Source organism: Schistocerca cancellata, unplaced genomic scaffold (assembly GCF_023864275.1).
Source record: "Schistocerca cancellata isolate TAMUIC-IGC-003103 unplaced genomic scaffold, iqSchCanc2.1 HiC_scaffold_1150, whole genome shotgun sequence".
NCBI classification, from domain to species: Eukaryota; Metazoa; Arthropoda; class Insecta; order Orthoptera; family Acrididae; genus Schistocerca; species Schistocerca cancellata.
This window is the reverse complement of record NW_026047149.1, coordinates 1360201-1373067: the sequence shown is the minus strand read 5'-3', so window position 1 is coordinate 1373067 and position 12867 is coordinate 1360201.

The window sequence follows — 12867 nt, the reverse complement described above, 5'->3', positions numbered from 1 at the left end:
GAGAACCTTGAAATGATAAATTACTTCTCTATTGTCATCGAGGTAAATTTCATAATGATCTGATACGTGGCTGGAATGTGTAAGAAATCGCAGCACTGCTTCCCAGAGAAGAGAGCAAACTACAACGAAAATTCTTTGGCAACAATTCCTGTCCGATTCGATTGTCGATGCGGAAAATAAAGCGATGGAAATTTGTGCGCTTGCAATTTGTAATCCCTGTTTTCGTAACGATCGATTACATGTACGCCATTTTTATGTTTTGATTATTAAAGCAGTAGCAGAACAAACAGTACACCATTTAGATGCTAAAACTTCATAATAGGACAAATCTTTTGCAGTACTAATCGTATCGTCTTAGTAAGAATACTGTAAGGCCGAGCTCTGTCGGTGGTTAGGGGCTGCACGTGTGGCGCTGCAGAGTCGGCCGTAATGAACAGGCCGAGTGTGTACCTGTTGTGACGTCACGGTTGTCTCTCACACAACGAGACCTGCCGCGATGAGTGCAGAAGTTTCCAAAGCAGGTGTCTACATCTGCATATTGTGCGTTTCCCGGGCTGGGTGGACGGCAGTGAATTACCAGCACCGCTTACTGTGCAAGTGCTTGCAGACCGGCACAAACATAAGTCAAACCAAAGTCGTTACAGTTTGCCCATTGAGCACTGACCACTGAGGAATGTTTGGAGACTCTCTTTCAAAACGGAGAATTTTAACCCAACTGGCTCCACGAGCTACGCTCCAAACCTGTAACAAAATCGTTGCGTATGTAGAAAGCAGGGATGCGTGTCGGTCGTCAGGTGTAAAACCCTCCGAATGGCGAAGATTTTGAGACGACAGGATGTTAATCTCTAACTCGGTACGTTAGTGTCTTCCGTCAGTAACGTATTCGGTTCTTCACGCTTCACATCTCGATACTGTGTCGGTATGTGTGCTGGATTATGCAGGAATCGTAGCCTCTTATTCTGAGTAAATTCGCACATCACGTGTGATGTCACCGCCAGACACCACAGCCTTTAAACCGGCCGCGGTCCGCTAGTATACGTCGGACCCGCGTGTCGCCACTGTAAGTGATTGCAGACCGAGCGCCGCCACACGGCAGGTCTAGAGAGACGTCCTAGCACTCGCCCCAGTTGTACAGCCGACTTTGCTAGCGAAGCTACACTGACAAAATACGCTCTCATTTGCCGAGACGATAGTTAGCATAGCCTTCAGCTACGTCATTTGCTACGACCTAGCAAGGCGCCATTGCCAGTTTATATTGAGATTATAAATCGTGTATCAACAAGAGCGATGTTCACCCATTATGGAATAAAGTTTAGTATTACTTCAACTACGTACTTTATTTGCTACTATAATTTCCCTTAACTGTTCCAGACGTCACGCCAGTCTGCGTGAGCTTAACGCGTGCTATTCGGCTACAAGTCATAGTGGATTGGCTGTCGGGTCAGTCCACTACATCACGGATGTCAGTTCTTAGAGCATAATGACACACCTCACACGTACTGCCGATGAAACGGCCAGAAAACTGTATGCTTCCCGCGAGACCGATTCTGTGGAAGCGGCCAGCTAAATGAGCCACAATCCAACAAGAACAGGAATTCGTCGAGTTACTGTAATTCTGTCCTTTGTGAAAATAAACAATTGTCACGGCAGTGTTTGGGACGTTTGATGTCGTTTCACGTGGCCAACTGCAATAAGGACAGTTATCGGATTAACACTGCGAATCTTGGGGAAATTAGCTCAACTTCATTACTACGTGTGTGACACTAATACAACAAGGAGACCAGTTGTTGAAATCACTCCTCGATTCTACCTACAAATACTGCAGAATGAAATTATTGTAAATACTGCAACTGCCTCGGTTTCGAACCTCATCACAGTAAGGACAGATGCACGCGCCTCAATGTGTGTATCTCTATGGCCTAACGTGGTGTGTGTGCGCATGCGCCAAAGAGCCGCGTATAACGCAGTCAGGCACCGTAAAATAAAGCTTTGGTCACTTCCGTTCTCGCGATCATTGCTCTCCGGCGACATCACAGAGCGATGTAGCGGACACAAGATTTTTTGTTTTTATCGCCTTTCCGGTAAATTAGTTGTGACCTTCACTGCGGTTCTCGTCTTCACATATGCAGTGTGTAAAAGCCGACGACACATCTTTTTTCCTTATCCGTTACCAGATACGAACGCAATCTGTAGAAACGGAAGGACAACGGTTGGACACATTGTACGAAGTAAAACACGTTCCCACACTGCGATTATAATCCGCGTCGATACGAAACACAAGACGCTGTCAAGTTCTTTATTATGTCTTGACAATCGATGGGTGGTGACTACATATCTGCTAATCCTATGTACCACTTCAAAACCGTGGAGTTCCATACCTTATCGCTACGCATACTCCGCACAACGCACGTCATGCAAGTGACCATTATAAAAGTATCACATGCGGTAATTGGCTTGGATAAAAACGTTTTGACGGTATTTCTTGACGATTAGTATACGTGTTTTCCGGAAGATTTACTCACATAATCTCCTCCTTCTCAGGAGTGTAGGGTAAGATCAGCTGTGACGGAAGGCTATCCATGTGGGTGCGGAGTGCGAAACAGCACACTTGGAATGCATTACAATGGTACAACTGCCAGCGACTAGGAGTGTGATTCACCTGTCGGAATGGACACCCATCTCGCAATTGGCGGGCAACGCAAGATTCTGCTGTTCCTAAGTATTAGAAATTAAGTCGCTGTGCCAATTAAGGATTCACTATCGTTTCGATGACGAATACTTACATATATATTTTCCTCCCGTTTTCGTTTATCTCAGAAAACCGCCATTGCTCGCGGGGGAGCTAAAATTGACACCGATCCTCGTGGTAGCAGCAACAGTCAGTCACCGAGGCAGCGACAAAGCTCTGTCGGCTGCAGGAGACGGAAGACTAGCAGAGAAAGAAATTCAGCTTCTACATTACTACTGTCTACATTTGTGATTAACTTTTAAATTTGCTCACACTCTGTACAGTGTAATTATGAGGAGCTGATGCTGGTTTCACGGTTTGTGTGTCGCGTGCTAGCGTTCCAGTTATGTAGCAAAGTATTGGTGGACGATCGGCGTGGGAGTCATTGAATGACACATGTGCAGTGTACGTAAAAAATTAAAAATTTAAGCAGTGCTGATTCAGCCAAGTTTGCCATCCCGCATCGTTATACGGGGTACATAGAAAATATATGATGAAAAGTGTAGCCTGGAAAGGCTGCATGAAACACAGAAATTTGAGAATAGCATTTAGGCGTCGCAATTGCACATTTTCAGAGGTACCGGAACGTAATTAAAATCTCACACACGGGCATCTTGACACCAAATGATGGTTAATTTACCGAAAATGTATACCTATGAGATGATCGATAAAAATAAATGATTCATTGCAGCGGATACAAGAAGACTTGGTTGCCAAGTGACGTCACACGTCAGTGTGGTCTGCTGCCGTCTCTAAACGCCCCTCAGCCGCTGTCGTCACCACTAAGACGTCACGGAAGACTCGGCTGTCACGACAGCCCTATCATGGCAGACATCTATAGCCAAGTCTTTCTATTTTTTTGCTTGTTTATCGTTGTTGCCGAGAAAACTGCCGCATTCATTCACGCAATGTAGTAGGCCTACGTAATTCAGTTTGGAAGGTCACATATGAATTACAAAAAATCATTCATGTGTCGGAACAGGAAATGCTCTGCCTGGGGGTATTGTTTCCTGGGCGATAGCGTGCTAGACACAAACTACTATCTCATGTGAGCGTTTTGCTCGTTCGTTACGTAAGGAAGATACAACAGTAGGAATAGTAACAGTCAACTTGGTCACGGATTACAGGCTTAATTATGTGCAACTCATAAGAAATAGTCTGATTCAGTTGTGTGTAAAATGAAATGTGGCAAGGACGATAACTTTTAGTGAGTTTGTCCGTTGTGAGCGTAACTTTAACCTTTGATTTTTTTTAATTGATAAAACTCTTATCTTTTAAAATTGTCGTCACATGAAACTAAAAAAAAGTGCTGTCTGACTGCTAGCTGCCACGTTCGTTACTTCTTTCTGTTTTCATTGCTTTAATAGAATCCCAGTTACTCCAGAGAAAGTCAGAATCTAACTGCCATCTTTCCGTGGCGCCTACAGCAACAATCGACCGCTGATGCACCGACAGAGCTCTGTCGTCTGCGAGAGATGGAGAATTAACGGAGAGATAAACTCGCTTTCTATATTACTACGATCTGCATTTGCAGAGCGTGTATACGGAAACAGAATATCTGAAGCACAGGATAAATTTAAAGTATCACACGTGTATCGGACTTGGCTGACGCACCATGTTTCGTTTTTCAATATCTCATAAAAGAGCCAAAATGAATGACGGATAAGCAGCCACTTAATTAACATAATTATCTGTAGCAAATGTTCAAACCGACCACCGTTGTGATGCTGACATAGCGCCTTAAATATTCACGTGCGGCCTCTGGCTTCTGTATTGAGATTCTTTCATTTGATGCCGTCCTTGTGGCCTACACTCTGGGTCAAATTGTGTGTCCGCACCCTGCATATGCCAGAAGAGGCGTGACAGAGGCTTGGTCGAATTCTCTAGAGTCCAGTACACTTAATCTTTGATGCAAAGCGTGAAAAACGGCAAAATGACGGAATGCGTTGGTAGCAATTTGTAACTTTAAAATTCAGTGGATGATAACTATGATAAGTTTAACAAAGGCGCTAAGGAGATAGATGTGAAATACGTTTCTTGATTACAAAATGTCCTCAGGTAAAGTAGTAAATGTACAAGTGTCGTGACAAGCGTATCAGTCACGCTATTATGGGGCAACACGTGAGACCGCACAGAGTCAATATTAATGAAAGTAAAGACTATGCACCGTCGGTCAACTGCCAAAGCATTGAAAACGAAGCAAAATTTTTAACTGCGTTGGTAACATTGTTACCATCAACGTGAGTAATGGCGGTACTCTTTTTTATCGCCTGTGATTCGGTATTGATGACTCAGAGGCTGTTGAATACGGCGATATTAACTTGTCTTTGTATTTCAGTAAACATCTGAAACATGTGGACAACATTCACAGGACGAAACTTTGGGCAACTGGTTTTCTTTAGTCACGTCTGCGTATGAAACGTTAGTCCGAAGAAGCCTCTATTTTGCGAGCTTCATAACATTTACGCTCGTAGCGTCTGCAGTGCAACTATCCTCGGCACAGCGAACTTTTCGGTGTTTCCCTAACATCGAGAGGAGACACTAACAAATGGTGGAGGGTACGGACTTGCTACGGACGCCGGTGAAAACATGGGGAGCAGCAGGATGTTGCACGTAAACGGGTGTTCAGAAGTATCCACGTCCGTTAAAGCGCTGGAAGGTGCCGTATTGAGCGACAAAAGTTACGTTTACTGGTGCACGGCTGTGAACTAAGTGTAGATACAGGTTGCGCACTTATTTCTTTTACGGATTTGTGGTACCCACTATTCAAACAGGATAGAGAATGGACGGCATACTTGACAACAGGTGACAAAAAGGATAACTTTACGTGTTTCCACATTGTCAAGAAGACGGGTACTGGCCTGTTTTTATACACGACCGGAATGTACAGGAGACCACAGCACCACTTCCGGAAAGAAGACGTCACAGCGATGTAAACATGGCGTCTACTCGACTCGCGCGATCCTTTTGCACAATCACCAGACAGAGAGATTAATAATTATATTAGTTGGCAGCTGTAGCTAGCAGAGTTGAAACCAGTCGGAAAGATGTCCGCCTTTTACGTTTTCAAGGTGTATTAAGCGTATAGTAGAGCAAAAATGAGACACACTGAAATGGAAAAAAATTGTTTCTTCAGTACTTTAGTAATAAGAATGTGAGGCCAGGGTCACTAGATTACAGGCGTGGCGTGTTTGCCAGTGCAGGATCGTCGGTAATGAATGAGTCGCGAGTGTCGATGTTGCGACGTATCCGTAGTGTACCTGCAAGAGACGCCCTCCCCAGACCTGAACATGTGTAACGCAACTGAAGCGAAGGGAACAGTCAATTCTGGGAAGCGCGCCATATTTATAACATTTTCCCTCGTTTGCCACTTGCCTCATCTAAGTGTAATACTTTGCCTAGCGTTTAACGTAAAAATATTTAGAGTACTGTTACCAACAAAAAATATAGGAATACAGACAATCTTTCGTATAAGAAAAGGGCTTCACATTTTTCTGTCGTCAGAGGTGCCGCAAAAACCAGATTTCCCAAAAAAAATTCAATTTGTGCAGCGGCTACTCTACGGAGCAGTTGGTCGAATCATTTGCGTCCGGACGTGGGGGAGCAGCGTCGCAGACGTCGACACCTCGTCTGGCAGCACGACGACAGGAGACGAATCTTTCTAAAGTAATCCTGAACAGATACAAAAGTTCAACTCGGCAAGAGCACGGGCAGCGTCTGACGCAAGAATGCCGTCGCGAGCGACTCCGTTCCCCGTTGTAACGGAATTTTAGGCGCACAGCTGTTTTCGCAACAGTTTATTGTAAACACTGCGTCATTTGAATTGTCCGTTTATCTGATTCTGCCGAATTACAGGGCGGTGAACTGGAAGGAACTGCGATTACGATGAGAAGTTGAAAGTTTTTATTAGCTGTAGATTAATCGGAAGAACGTAACATTTCTTATCGTATCTTCTGTGGATTAGGGGAGACCACACTATGCTGATTCGGTCTATTCACCTATGAGATGAAATTAAAAAAAATTAAACAGATTCACCCCTAGTTCGCAAATGCCTTCATCGCCTCGCTAGTACGGACGACCTCCAGATTCAGCTGTTGACAAAAGTTTGCTACCGACGCTTCCTCCTTTCCCAAACAGAGCAGGCCACACAGCGAGAGGTGAATAACGTACACAGAAATGAATGACTTCGTTAAATATACTGATATCAGCTGTCTTTTTTTCCTTTCTGCTCTCACTATAAAGCTACGGCACAAGAGTAACACACACTGTGTGACGTGGTGGTTGTACGTGCAGGAACGGTAAAGTATAATCTGCTGGAAGTAAGAGGTGCTATCAGTTTCTTCTGACCAGAAGGCAAAGTAGCTGCAGATGTTACCAATACTGACTAAACTGAAAGCAGCAAAATACTTCCTCCAGAACCACATCTTCACTGGCTCCAAAACTTTAATAGCAACTGGAAGTTTCGATGTTTACGTCGAGGCATCGGTCTGGAAGAAACAGAAGTGCCGTAGTATGCATTATTCATGCAACAGACGCTTTGTTACGCCAAAGTCAGTGTATCAATGACAAATTAAAACTTCTAGTAGTAGACAGTGGTTCTAGTACGGCAGCTGTGTTTCCTGTAATTGGGTCACAGTTTTCAAAGATTACGTACATGTATGACTGGCGCCAGTTTCTACTACAGTCTTCTAGTAAGGACCATTTAAATACGACGGAGAGTGCACAAAGCGTTTTGTAGAAGCAGATATTAATGAGTAATTTACTCTGTGTCGTCATCAAGGCAACTCTGATATTGATTTGACACGTGGCCGGAATGTGTGAGATGTCGCAGAACTACTTTGCGGAGGAAGATGCAACTACAACGTTAACACGGAGGAATCTTTTGGAACACTGAACGTATCGTCTTGGTGAACAGAGGGTAAGGTAGGGGCTGCATATGTGGGTTGTGACAATCTCCCGTAATAAACAGGACGGGAGTGTGGATGTTATAACGTCACGGTTGTGTATCATGGAACGCCATGTGTATGGAACATATGTAAATTTTCCACAGTATGTCTACACATCTGCATATGCGTTTCTAGGGCTGGGCTGACAGCGATGAGTTCCCGCGCTTGCCGACCATCACAAAGACACGTGAAACAAAAGTCGTTACAGTTTGCCCACTGACAGATCACTGAGGAATGTTTGGACACTCTTTCAAAAGGGAGACTTTCAACCCAAATGACAAACTCTACGAATGGCCAGAATTTTTGACACGACAGAATGTTAATCTCTAACCCAGTGTTATGAATTTACTCTACAAGCAACGTTTTCTGGTACAACACGCTTCTTATCTCGATATTGTGTCTGCATCTGTACTAGATCAAGCACAAGTCGTAGCTTTTTATTCCGTCTAAAAATAGGGCGTTACGGATGTCACTTCTTATAGCATAATGCCACACATGAGACGTAGTCGTCAGGAATGGCCACAAAACTATATGCATCCCGCCAACCGATTCTGTGGAAGCGGCCAGCTAAATGAGCCACAGTGCAACAATAACAGGAATTGCTCGCATTACTGTAAGTGTGCCATTTGTGAAAATAAGGAGATGACAGGACATTGTTTGAAACGTTTGCTGTCGTTCCACGTGGCCAAACGTAACAAGGATAGTTACCGCATTAACGTCGCGAATGTTTGGAAAAGTAGGTTAACTGAATTGGTAGATGTGTGCCATTAATACAAAAAGATCAGCTGTTGAAGTCAGTACTTGATTCCAGTTGCAGATAATGTAACCGTCTAATCCATTTGGCTTCCAACTTGAACACGGCAAGGATGGACGAATGCTCCGTGTATGTGAGTATTTCTATGGTCGAACCTATGAAACGTGGTGTGTGTTCACAGTTTCACATACGCCGGCGAGGAGCATACAACGCATTCGGGCACCGTAAACCAAAATTGTGGCGGCCTTCGTTCTCGCGGTAGCCGCCACCCAGCTACACGACAAAATAATACCGCTGGCGCAACCTTTTTCCTTTTCTTTGCCTTTCCAGTGAATTAATTGTTCATTTGAATGTGGTCGTCTTCCTCTCGTGTGCAGTGTGTAAAGGCCCTCGACAAATGCTTTTCTATCTGTTACCATTTAACGAATGCAATTCGTAGAAACACAAGGCGAACGGCTAGGCACGTAGGCAGGAAGTAATACAGGCTCTCACACTGAGTTTTAATTTCACATCGATACAAAGCCGACGATGCTGTCCACTTCCTAATTACATCATCATAAACGATATCTGGTGAGAAAATATTCGCTAATTCTACGTACCCGACTAAGACTTGGCCTTGACTCTAGAGCAATTTTTCTACCCATTATACGTCATCAAAACGGTGGAGTGCAAATACGTTCCAGCTCTAACCGCTTCGCATATTCCGCACAACGCATGTCATCCACGTCAGCATAATAAGACAGCATCATTGAGTTATTTGGCTTGGATAAAAACGTTTTGACAGAACTGCTACTGGCAGATCGGTTTGCAAATACTGCCCTACGTACTATGTAGTAGCACTCCTACTATTTGACGGTATATTGATGATTTTTACTTATCGACCGTCTGACAGCAACTGAATAAAACACAATTTTAGTGCCTTACGCGTTTCGCCTTTATTATCTGCAAGACATCATCAGTGGACGATTTCTTACATATTACGCTCCTGTTGCATTTTCGGTGTTCTTCTTCTTACGAATGCGAATTTGCGGTTTTTTTCCCACATTCCACAGCACTATGAACTGAATGCTTGTTTCAGTGCAATGTTTTGGCTTCTGTTGCCGACTGTCACACGGTCCATAAGTAAAAATTATCAATATACCGTAATATTACACGCAACTGAGGAAGACAGGACTACAAAAGTTGAAGATGTCTACTATTTGACGTTCACAGAAACGGACTGGGTACCAGATACGCTTCCTAATGTAAGTATATTACGGAGAAATCGAAGATTCGAATACTAGAGAACGATTCTATCATCGCAAATGTCCCGCAGACGTGTTTGTCCCATATTGGGCAACGACTTCGAGAGAGTACCTAGGTATACAAATCGCACAGATGTGTGGTACAGCTTTGCGACGCCGTCTGTTGAAACACGACGAATGGCACGTTTAACAAGAGGGTATAAATAATGACAACTTTTATTTTCGTGGTTTTTCGAAAAACATTGCGGAATTGTTTTAATATATACCAAGAATGTGAAACAGACTACGTTAGAATTGAAAGCATAAGGAGTATAAGGTTTGCGCTTGTAGCCCGGTGACTTAAAAACGATCGGCCAGACATCCGCCATTTGCACGCTTTCAAAGAGGGTTAACACATACACTAGAAAAAAAAGTGTCGTACTAAACGGAAACAATCACCTCTTCAGAAAATCATGCATCTGGGAAACATGTCAAGCAGTCAGACCTTACAACACAAGTAAGGCCTGAGTAAATACATGTAAGCGACAGAGTTGCAAACGGTTACGTACACACCACTGAGATGTTTCTAGAGTGTACTAAAGCCAGAGACAAACAAAAAGTATGCTCTTGAAATTCCTTACCTTCCTAAAAGGACGGAACTTTTCGAGTGCCAAATGTATTTTCTTGGCGTGGCCAATAACAGACCAAGCTGTGTCGGTTCCAGAATACATAATGTCATAGGCAGCTTTCCAGGTAAGCAAATTCGGCTCTGGTTTTACGGTGGTGAGTTTCCTGCTCTGCTAATGGTGCAATTTGCTTGTCCACGGCCAAAAACACATGTGACAACAGAGAGGGTATTACGAAACATGAATATGCTTTGGACGATAATGCGATAAAACAGTTAGCAATAAATGTAAATATTCGCTGTAGTGTTTTAGGTAAAATTAGTTGCGTTATTTATATTGAGGTAAAACCAAGGTACATCAGTTCCGTGGAAAGGCAGGCCGCAAGAGATGGGAACGTAGAGCAGAAACTTGCACCGGCACCGCGGCTACCGTCTTTCCTTTAGAGGCAGCAGAGGATTTCCCCGACTTGGTTGCGATTCGAGCATGGGGGGGAAGCAGCGCCGCAGACATCGACGCCTTCTTTGGCAGCACGGTTGCAGCCGGCTGGTGCAGAGAGAGGCGATGGAGAGATTCGTCCGAATCTTGATTTCTTATTCAGATCTAACGCGCCAAACACGCCGAAAGCATTTGCGTCCAGAATGCCGCTGCGAGACACTCCGTTCGCAGTTGTAACGAAATTTTCGGCGCAGTACTGCTTTCGCGACACTTCAAAAATTCACCTCTTTGTAACTGTTCGTTTATGTACTGCTGAAGAAACGAAAACCTCTGAACTAATTACGATGATGAGTCTACGAAACATTTAGCTTTGGAAAGAGAACGATTATGGAAATTATTGTCGATTACATCAGTTCGTATCATTTCCTGGTGACGATTACGATAGATTGTTACTGTCCACGTCTGCATACGAGTTTTAGCCGCTGTTTCAGAGCAATAAATCATTGGCTCTCCATGTGAACGAATCGCTGCTCGGCACTCACATTATATATGTGAATGCCAACAAGATAAGTAAGAAGGAAGAAGACGCTGAATCTTTATAGCTCGTCCATTACTATTGCGAAAATATTGAAATGCTTTCAACTGCGAACAGAGTGTGTAATATAGCACACAATAGTTTGCTGTAGGGAGGTGGAAGTGTTATGCAAGCATGACGTCACAAGTGATTACTGGAAGTCAGTGGTATTTTTCACTGAAGAATGCGATGCGTAATTTCGATTGGACAGAACGATAACCTTTGCGAGTTTATCTCTGAAGGGCCTAACTCTAAATGTGGGTTTATATAGATTAAATACAGTCATGTGGGTTCCATTGACGTTATTTATCGCTTAAAGGTTTACTCGCTTATAACTTCCATAAATGTAAAGTTCGACTGACGCTTGTGCACTTACTATCCCTTTTCCGTTTTCATTTTCTCCATAAAACCGCCATTATGCGCGCGAAAGTTAAACTGCCGACATTGTGGAGCGCCAGCAGCAACAGTCAGTCGCTGAGACAGCGACAATGCTGTGTGGGCCGCGGGAGACGGAGAATTAACGGAAAAATAAACCCAGCCTCCGTCTTTCTACGATCTGCACGCGCGATTAAAAATGCCCAACGTCATTACCGTGTCATTATGCGAATGCGACGCTGGTTTTACGATTTTGTGTAACCCGAACTGGCGTTCGGGTTGCGTCCCTTTTGGTAGTCAGTGACGTGTGTGAAAAAATGCAAACGGAAGGAGTGGCGGTTGGGCGGGGTTTTGACATCCTGCACCGTTACACATTATCAGACATGACACGACAAGGGTGCTGACCGCAGTCTCAATTTTCGATAAAATTAAAGTGCTTAAAACCGTAAAATGATGGAATACTGTGGTATTTTTTCTCGCTTCAAAATACAGTACGAAATCCGGCATCGGTGACCATGTTTCGGGAATCGATGTGATAGCGTTTACATGTCGGACCAGCAGCGGTAGTGGCAGATTCGGTTTATGAAAAGCACATTCGGTAGCCGTCTCTAGCACTGTTAAATAACGTTTTATATTTTGTTTGACACAATGAAAGCGATCATTAACATACAATTTCGTTTTCGAAGCGGAAACACAGAGAAACAAAGATTTTATTTTTACGCCTAACATTTCGCCTTCGTTCGACATTTATAATTTTCTGCAACAAGATATCAGAATTTCCGTGTCCATTACTATGTACAAGGTCCTTGATCGTTGAGTGACACAATGCCGCCCGTAAACATACTCTTTTTCACGCTGTTTATTCCTTTCCAACTTCTTATTCGGTATATCAAAGCTAAACACGGCAAGTCGCATGCTGCCATCTGTCGGCTATCGACTACACTGCGTCCTCTGTAACTCCTTTCGCAGTTGACTTATTCTGCAACACGGGGCGCCATCAGAATGTGTCTTTCGATACCGCTGGTTGGGGTGCGATTCACGCACTTTCAAGAAATAAAAACAGAACATCTGTACATCGAAATCTCTTCTGGGCAACGAGGGAAGGCTGTAGCGTGTTTGTATGACAGAAAGTAAAATGTGATGACTGTGAGCGGACGAGACTGCCACATCGGAAAAACAGGCGGCAGCGATTCAAAATCCGCCTCC